Genomic DNA, 8928 nt, shown 5'->3' on the forward strand with positions numbered 1-8928 from the left:
GGGCACCTAATGAAGCCCGGAGAAAGCCAGGAGTAGAGGAGGCGTTAGCATGGAGAGGTGGGACACGGATGGGAGCCAATCCTGGCACGGGATCCGCACCCTGCTGACAAGGAGCATGCGGTCAGGGGAATTAGCCCGATTAGCGCATTTGCTTTGAAAGGCTGCTACCTGGGCCTCAGAGTGCTCACTTGTCCAATCGGTGAGGGGAGGCGTACACGCACCGCATCAGCCAGACAAGAGCCGGCGATTTCAGACCACACTGCAGAATCCGCATGAACAGAAGCACTGCAGCACCAAACCTTATAGCTGTAGACCAAGTCATACGGCTTCCTTGAGTTGATGTGTGCGCGCGTGCGTGCGTGAGCTTGCGTGCAGCCTATTATAGAGTTGACACCGAAGTTCTCTCAGCTCAGTTGGAGTCTGTCGGCAACTTCTCTTTTGCTCCTGAGCATGAAATCTGGGCAAGATAATTAGTTCATTTAACTTCATTGCACATGCTGGCACTCAGTGTATGGGGAATGAGCTGGCAAAGTTGCGCAATCTTATTGAATTTAATACTAATGTGCAGGCTGTGTTTTGTGGTCATGCACCACGTCGTGGCTAAATACTCCTATCACACTCAGGTGAAATCAAATAAGGACATATTTTGGATAATTCTGTTAGTAGTGCAAATTGCCTTGCATGGTTCAAAACCACAGTCAGCCAAATGCAGTGGAATGTTTTGAGGAAACTCTCATTTGTCCTGGAGCAGCTATTCTCTTGATTAAGGGTAGCAAAGTGATTAAATTATTCTGTCTCCTAGTTATGCATATGAAGTGAGTGCCTTAGTGAACCCATCCTCGAAACGCCTGCCTGACAGCCTTATCAGCCGTCATTCTCTCTATCTTCTCCTCATTCTGTCCATCACAAGACCACCCTCAGCAGAAAATCCCCAGTTCCTCAAGGAGAGGCATCTGAACATGTGGAGTATATCCTCCCCAACGGCGCAGAATTACTGCCGAAGTCAAGTTTCGCGGGAGCGCGCCGGGCTGGCAGCAAACCGCATCGCAGCTCACCTCTCTCCACAGCATCTGAGAGAGAGAAGAGAAGAACAGCCGAGAAAGAGGGGAATGGAGATGCTCTCGTTTGTTTCTAAGCGGGTGACAGGCTCTGTCAGTGCCAGCGAACAGGGATCCGACAGAGAGCAACGAGCCACCGGTCCTCCTGTTATACCGATAGGATCGTCCAGAGATCGATGGCAGCGCATGGCCGATGTCTTATCGTCGGGGAGTGGACCAGGAATATCTATCTCTTCGGAGAGTATCTTCTCATCAAGGGCAACACAAGACAGAGTTTAAGGGCAATAAAGACTAAGGCTCCACTCTATAAAGGAAGCCACGAGGAAATCTGAGCCAAGCTAGTCTGTCTGTGTTTGTGGCTGTGGTGGTGACGCTCCTGACGCCTGGCGGCTTGGCGTGTGGCCGCATGGCTCGGCGCCGGTACCGTCCCATGCGGTCTTCGGGTTCAGCTCTGCCAGCCCTCAATGAAGACATTGCCTTTATTTTCAGCTGTAGATGCGCCGGACAGTTCTGGATACGCCAGAACGCCAGTTCTGGGTGGGGAGAGGGGGGGTGCGCTCGAAACAGGCCATGCGGCGTGGCTCCACCCGGACCTCCACCCGGTCCTCCACCCGGCCCTCCGCCCGGCCCTCCACCCGGCCCTCCGCCCGGCCCTCCGAGGGGCTCGTCAGGGCTGCTCAGGGCGCTGGTGCACTGCGACTGACGCCGTAACCAATCAACCTTCGGACTGAGAGAGCATGCTGTGTTTGCATGGCATTCATCTAATGAATGATTGCCTTGATTACGCCTGGAGTAAAATGAATAAACAGAGGGTGAATATGGATGATGAAATTAGTCATGATAATGGCAAGAAAAACATACATCTGAATAGATGTTCCAGTGCGCTCATAATCGGCTCCTTCACAAGATGGCTTTAAATGATAAAACAGCTTTCAATAAAAATCCAAAATTCAATAGCTTTCATAGCAGAGAATTTATATTATGTATCATAGAAAAAACAGGAGAAAATGCATAATGTAAACCATTCTTACATTTTGTGATGACAAAAATATATATATACATATATATATATATATATATATGACGCGTTTTGTGATGTATATACAGTTCTTAAGCTTCAGTTACATAAGCTCATTGATAAGTAATGTGAGTGTTACTCTGTCAGGACACGGCTCACTCAACTCAACCTCCCACAATGCATCAGTATGCTCACCTACTGAGTCTTACTCCAGATGGTGCAGGTGACACAATCTGTTTGCTTGTTGTTTACATGGAGTCACTTAAACTAAACCGCACTTGCTGTGTACACCAAATTGCCTAAATGTAAAAAGTCTGATGACTGTTGATTAACAATAGTGCATGTGAACAGAAAGTAAAGTATACAGGGATGTCTGCCTTTTAGAAGGGCCGTGGAGACTTCTGTTGAGTAACAGCTCAGTTGTGAGCACTGATCCATCTACACTGATTTTATGAGTCACTCACAGCGACGTTTAACTACAAAAACATGCCATGACAAAAATACATTCTGTAAACCTATGGAGGATCACCAATGTTGAATATTAGAGGAAAATTCTGATGGTTGATAAATATGACATCATCAACAAGTTGCAGCCGCATCCATCACCACTGTACCACTAACCCTCATCATCACCACTGCCTCACTAACCCTCATCATCACCACTGTACCACTAACCCTCATCATCACCACTGCGTCACTAACCCTCATCATCACCACTGTACCACTAACCCTCATCATCACTACTGCGTCACTAACCCTCATCACCACTGCGTCACTAACCCTCATCACCACTGCGTCACTAACCCTCATCATCACCGTGTCACTAACCCTCATCATCACCACTGCGTCACTAACCCTCATCATCATCACTGTACCACTAAACCTCATCATCACCACTGTAGCACTAACCCTCATCATCACCACTGCGTCACTAACCCTCATCATCACCACTGCGTCACTAACCCTCATCATCATCACTGTACCACTAACGCTCATCACCACTGTGTCACTAACCATCATCATCACCACTGTACCACTAACCCTCATCATCACCACTGCGTCACTAACCCTCATCATCACCACTGTACCACTAACCCTCATCATCACCACTGTACCACTAACCCTCATCATCACTGTGTCACTAACGCTCATCAACACTGTGTCACTAACCCTCATCATCACCACTGTACCACTAACCCTCATCATCACTGTGTCACTAACGCTCATCACCACTGTGTCACTAACCCTCATCATCACCACTGTACCACTAACCCTCATCATCATCACTGTGTCACTAACCCTCATCATCACCACTGTACCACTAACCCTCATCATCACCACTGCGTCACTAACCATCATCACCACTGTACCACTAACCCTCATCATCACCACTGCGTCACTAACCATCATCACCACTAGACCATTAACTCCCATCAGCATCTCCTCAGTCTCACTTATGAGAATGCTCTGCAGACGTGGACTTGGATTTCTGCAGTCACCCACTTCCTTGACAATTGCGCTTAAGCAGAATTTCTGTAGATGATGGTGGACTGGGACTAATTAACACAGAAAGTGCGCTTGGTGCGATGGGCCGTTGCACCCGGAGGACGTCTGGCATTAGGAAGGTCTGGCCTAATCTCATCCATCAGCCACGCTCACACGGAGCTGCTGCAGCACGGCTGTGTGTTGGAACCGGGGCTCTGCCGGTTTAATACGGGTCTGACGGGGTAACCGAGGACGCGCTGACAACCTGTGGAGATAACGGTTACTTCCTGCTGCTGTAAGGGAGCGACATATACCAGAGGAATGTAGAAGAAGGATCTCACAGATACTTAGAGTGCAGTAATATAAATAAACAAAAAAAAAGTGCTGATAGAGACTTCCTGTGAAAAATGGGCTTGTTTATTTTGTTGACTTTACTGGGGAATCTCAAACTATTATTCAGCCATTCACTCCCTCGGTGCGTTACTCATCCCGCCGGGCAAGGCCAAAGTCATATTGTACAGGGCTGCACCCCCCCACACACAAACCTCCCCCCTCTACCCCGTAGAGCTCGGTGAATGCGCAGACCTCGACATGCCAGCGTTTATTTGAACTCAATTTAGTGGAGTCGTGTGTCTGCGTCTTCTCCCGCGCACAGCTGCGTGGTTGAGGAGCCTGGCCATTCTCTTCTCTGCGCATCACTCCACTCAGGGGTGCTTTGAGCCTCTCTCCCTGCCTCCTCTGTGGAGGAGAAAGGCACGGAGCTCCTATTGTGCCCGTGAGCGCAGGACCTTTTCTGAGCCTGCAGGTGGAAAACACGAATTGACAGGTGCTCTTCGCTTTATTTGCGTATTTAAATGTCAGCTCCGCTATGAATCCCCTCCAAACAAACCCGCGTCACCGTTCTAGTTCTAAACATAACTAAGGAATGATGGATTTTTCAGTGTTTCGCGAGAGCATTACAGCTTCCCCGCATTTATATTTGCGGAGCTGAAGTCATTGTACCTTCTTCTTGAAAAGGCCCGATCTACCCCTTGATGCGCTATTAGAGGTAATCACAGACTGTAAACTGCGGCAGAACTACCCCCTACCCGCCCCGCCGTCGGGCTGCTGCCATCGCGACACGTCGTAAAGCACCAAGGACATAGCACGCAGGATCTCCGTGGAGTCACCTTGCTGTGATTTGCATTGACGGCAGGGGCCTTGATCAGTTGAGCTAAAGCTAATTATCAGGATTCCAGTCAAAGTGACGCGCTGCTGCACCTCCCCGTGAGGCAGGCAGCATCGCCCATGCTAATGCGCGCGCCGCGCAGGCTCGTGATGAGGTCACGGCCCCCAGATCTTCGCCTGATTATGCAAAGCTTCATGAGCTGATATGGATTAACTCCAGATCATTTATGAATGAGTAACCGGCGTGAGTGGGGGCGGCGGCCCGCCAAGCTACAGATCAAATTTGTGCGGCCGAAGGTAAAGGCATCGCGATGCCACGTCTGGGAATCAAACCAAACGGCCGAACGGATAGAAGACGAGGCCAGAGGTCTAGGAGTTATAGGATCCGGCTGTTTACAGATGCCAGTGCTCAACAACACAAGTGGGGCAAAAGTAAGAAACAGTGACTTTAAGCCTCACCTAATTCTTGGAAAGCCACACGTCTCGTATTTTAACCCGCCACCCGCGAAGCTGCAGGCCACATCAGAGATCTTACTCGGGCCTTTTGCTGAGAGGATTCCCTCTTTTCTGACCTCAACTCTATCTAAACCTACCTCTAACTAAACACGCCGGAGCTGTAGGTTAAAGCGTCCATGGAGCCAACGAGCGAGGAACCTGTAGCGGCTGCATCACCGCTACGCTGCTCACGCTCCGCGGCAGTCCACCTAGCACACTTGGGGGACCTCTGAGAGGGTTCCTGTGGGCCCCTGGGGAGTGATTTCTGCAGCAACTGATGACTGCGTGCGCGTGTGTGCGCGCGCGTGTGTGTTGAGCATCAGGTCCTGCTCGAGAATCAGCACCCTGTAGAGCGGCTTTACAGCAGATTGCTCTCTCTCTCTCTCTCTCTTTTCTCTCTCTCTCTCTCTCTCTGGCCTTCCATCTCTTCAAAGTGGCGTGACAAGCTGCCTGGATGAAAGAGAAGCAGAATGAGAGGAGAAGGGGGGGGACAGAACTGAGCAGAGTACCAAATCTCGTCTGCCTCTCCCTGCACCCAATCTCTCCTCCCAAGGTGGTGAAGATCATCATCCTGTGCTGTGTTTGGGATTGATTTTAGTCATCAGGCGGCGGCCCAGAGACATGAGCGAAACTTCCATAGCAAGCAGAGGGCATTTTCACACGATGTATTAAAGCACAATAGACCAAAGACCAAAAAAGACCAAAAAGGCAGATTGCCCTTTAGCCCAGCCCATCCATTACTGCCTTGCGATGTCATTTTAGCTGAACCGCATCCAAATAAAGATGTCGTGGTAAACCGGGAAAACCTTTTTTTGGAGATATTTTTGGGAGCCTTTTTGTCACCAAAACCACCTGAGAATTAAAGACGCGTGGAGCTCTGAGGATTTCCTTAAGGCATTCCTTTCCAGCCCTTAAGGACTCGGAGCAGATCCGCATTTTCCGTCCGTTCCTGCTCCCGGGGCTCCTGAGTCAGGTAATCAAGGGCTGGCACTCTCTGGATTACCTGGACGGGACCTTAGCCAGAGAGCAGACGGAGAGTATGGTCTGCCTGGGGACCTTGGAGGACAGGAATGAGATTGTCTGCCCTAGGGCCCGGCTATAGGACTCAAAGACCCCTTCCAGCACGCTCTCTGTGTTTCCTCCTGGAGAGGGTCCTAAGGGAGTGTTTCCCGGCCCAGAGCGCAAACACTGGTAGGCGACAGTAGGGGAGTCCGAGCGGGGTGGGGTGGGGGCGAGCCGCCTGGACTGTCTGATACGGGACGCCTGCTGCAGTTGGATACAGCTCTCGCTCAACCCAGATCCCCGTCACTGTCTGCGGGCTTTCGGAGGCATTTGCTGCTATCTCAGCGTGAAGGGAGGTGTCTTTACTTTAGATGGCTGTTGTTTATTCGAAAAGCACCTCTTGATCTTCCTCGGTTCTGAATCCGTCGGCGCTGTCGTCAGGACGATTACCGTCTGCACACGCATTTGAGTTTAAATGAGTCTCGCCGACGACGCAGCCTCATACAAGGCCCTAGGCAATGTGGGATACGCTGATGGACAGGGCATCACATATGGATATGCGGTAAAGCTAAGCCTGCTGGATCTGACGTGAGGGGCCACTGTAAACAACATCACGGGGGGGGTGCCAACCAGTGCCTTTGTGCGCTCCCCTCTGCTGTTCTTTTGGCACCATTATTCAAGTGCACAGCCGTGCAAGGAGAGAGCTAAATCTCTTCCCTATTGTTCACACACGCACCAGATTTTCTGCGAAGTCCTTCCTTGTAATGGCCCCCACGTACCCCCGCCCCCACCAAATATATATAAGGCAATAGTCTTTGTGAATATGCATGTGTTCTGAGTGTTCTGAGCTGAAGAAATCAATGACATCAAATACCAAAAAGTGGATTATACTTCTTGACATTTCATTTATTTGAAGGTCTGAGTTAAGTTCGATTAAATTTTTTTTGCATACAGTTAATGTTGTAAATGTCAAAACTCAAGAAAATCGAATAATTATCCAATGATCCAACAATAATCAAAAATGCAGGTGATCCAAAGCCCACCTCGCCATTCATTCACAGTGTAACCACATTTGTGTTGAATTTTTATGTTGTGTTTATAGAGCCCAAGAAGATTTACAGCACTGTATGCTTTATGGCTGCGAATAATTCCCTGCTAGCTCTCCATTTAGCGCGAGCCGAGTGACTCGGGCTCATTATCCTGTTCTCCTGACTCCTTACGCACTCCTCCACAGCTCTCAGCCCAAATTGCACTGAAGTGCCTATTCAACATCTTAATGTTGTGATAGACCTACAAAGGAGCGCGGTACAAAGGGAGAGCGGCAGCCTCTTACACATGCTTAATGACAAAGAGGCCGGCGCGCTTTAAAAGCAGGCTGCCCTCAAAGCCACAAACAGGCAGCTCGGCGCTTTAAAAGCAAGTCACTTCACTTTCGCGGACCAATTATGCTCAAGACAAACACAGGTGGGGAGGTTTGGAGATGGGCTCCAGGCATTCGGCTGGCGCTGGCCAAGATCTTCCTCGCTAATCGTCTTCTTATGGGAAGGCCTGTATGTGTAGTTGGTGAACATTAGCTCTGGCAATTATTGGCACCGTGACGTGGGGAATCTAGATTTAATTTAGTCACTATATCAAACCCAAACAAACTTGCAGCACCAGAGGTCTGACTTTGCCTGATAAGACCCCCGCGCTCAGTTAATCCTGATTACGGAACCCCCTCACGCACGAGCGCACGCATACACGCACACACAGTTTTGCACTAAGACTAGCATGTATGCCTTGTGAAAGTTGAATCTTACGCCATGAGAGGATTTAGGGGATGCGAGTGCATGTGACGCACCTCACAGAGTGACAAATAATAAACAAACAAACAAAAATCCTTACATTACTGTTAAAGGGGGAATTACTGTTAAAGGGGGAAAATGAGAGACAATTATAGCACCCAAGAGTAGCAGATGAAAGGCAGTGAGTGGCTCAGTATTGGGCTTCTGCGTTTGTTGTGCTGATGGGGTAGGGTGACAGGGAAACATCAGGCAGCCAACGCTCATTATCAGACGTAAATGTGTGTGCGCTTGCTTTAATGTATTCATCCAGCCATGTGGATCACTGTGACCGTGTGTGTGCGCGCGCGCTAATGTATTCCAGTAACCAAATGCACTGATATATCTGTCTGTGTGTGAGTGTGTACGTTTGTGTTCATGTCCACTGATGTATTCCAGCAGCCATGTGGAAGGCTGGGCCGTTTAGCATGCGCTACAGGTTCCTTTTGTCCCCAGAGACAGTGATGAACGAGTACTTCCCTCACATAAAGACCCGAGTGTCACACACACACACACACACACACACACACACACACACGTCTGCGCACGTACACACGCCGTGTAGTCGGACACAGGCTCAAGTGTCTCTAATTAAAATGGTTTTTACACATAACGAGCACGGGGAGAATGTGGAAGGACCCAGAGAGATGCAATGTACTTTCACATGCAGATCTATTGTTACCTATAGAGACATAGACTTCTGCATATGTTTCATGCCCATTTTGCAGAGTGCACTCTAAGCACTCTGCGTGCAAACAGTATTCATAGAGCCAGACCACGTTATAGCACGTGAGCGAATGGCTATCTGTGGCATTAAATTGTATAGAACTGGTACTTAATGCGAGCCTGGGAGCCATCCATTATTTAAGATCGATGTGCCGGC

Source organism: Electrophorus electricus, chromosome 14 (genome assembly GCF_041902795.1).
Source record: "Electrophorus electricus isolate QZ-2024a chromosome 14, ASM4190279v1, whole genome shotgun sequence".
Taxonomy (NCBI): domain Eukaryota; kingdom Metazoa; phylum Chordata; class Actinopteri; order Gymnotiformes; family Gymnotidae; genus Electrophorus; species Electrophorus electricus.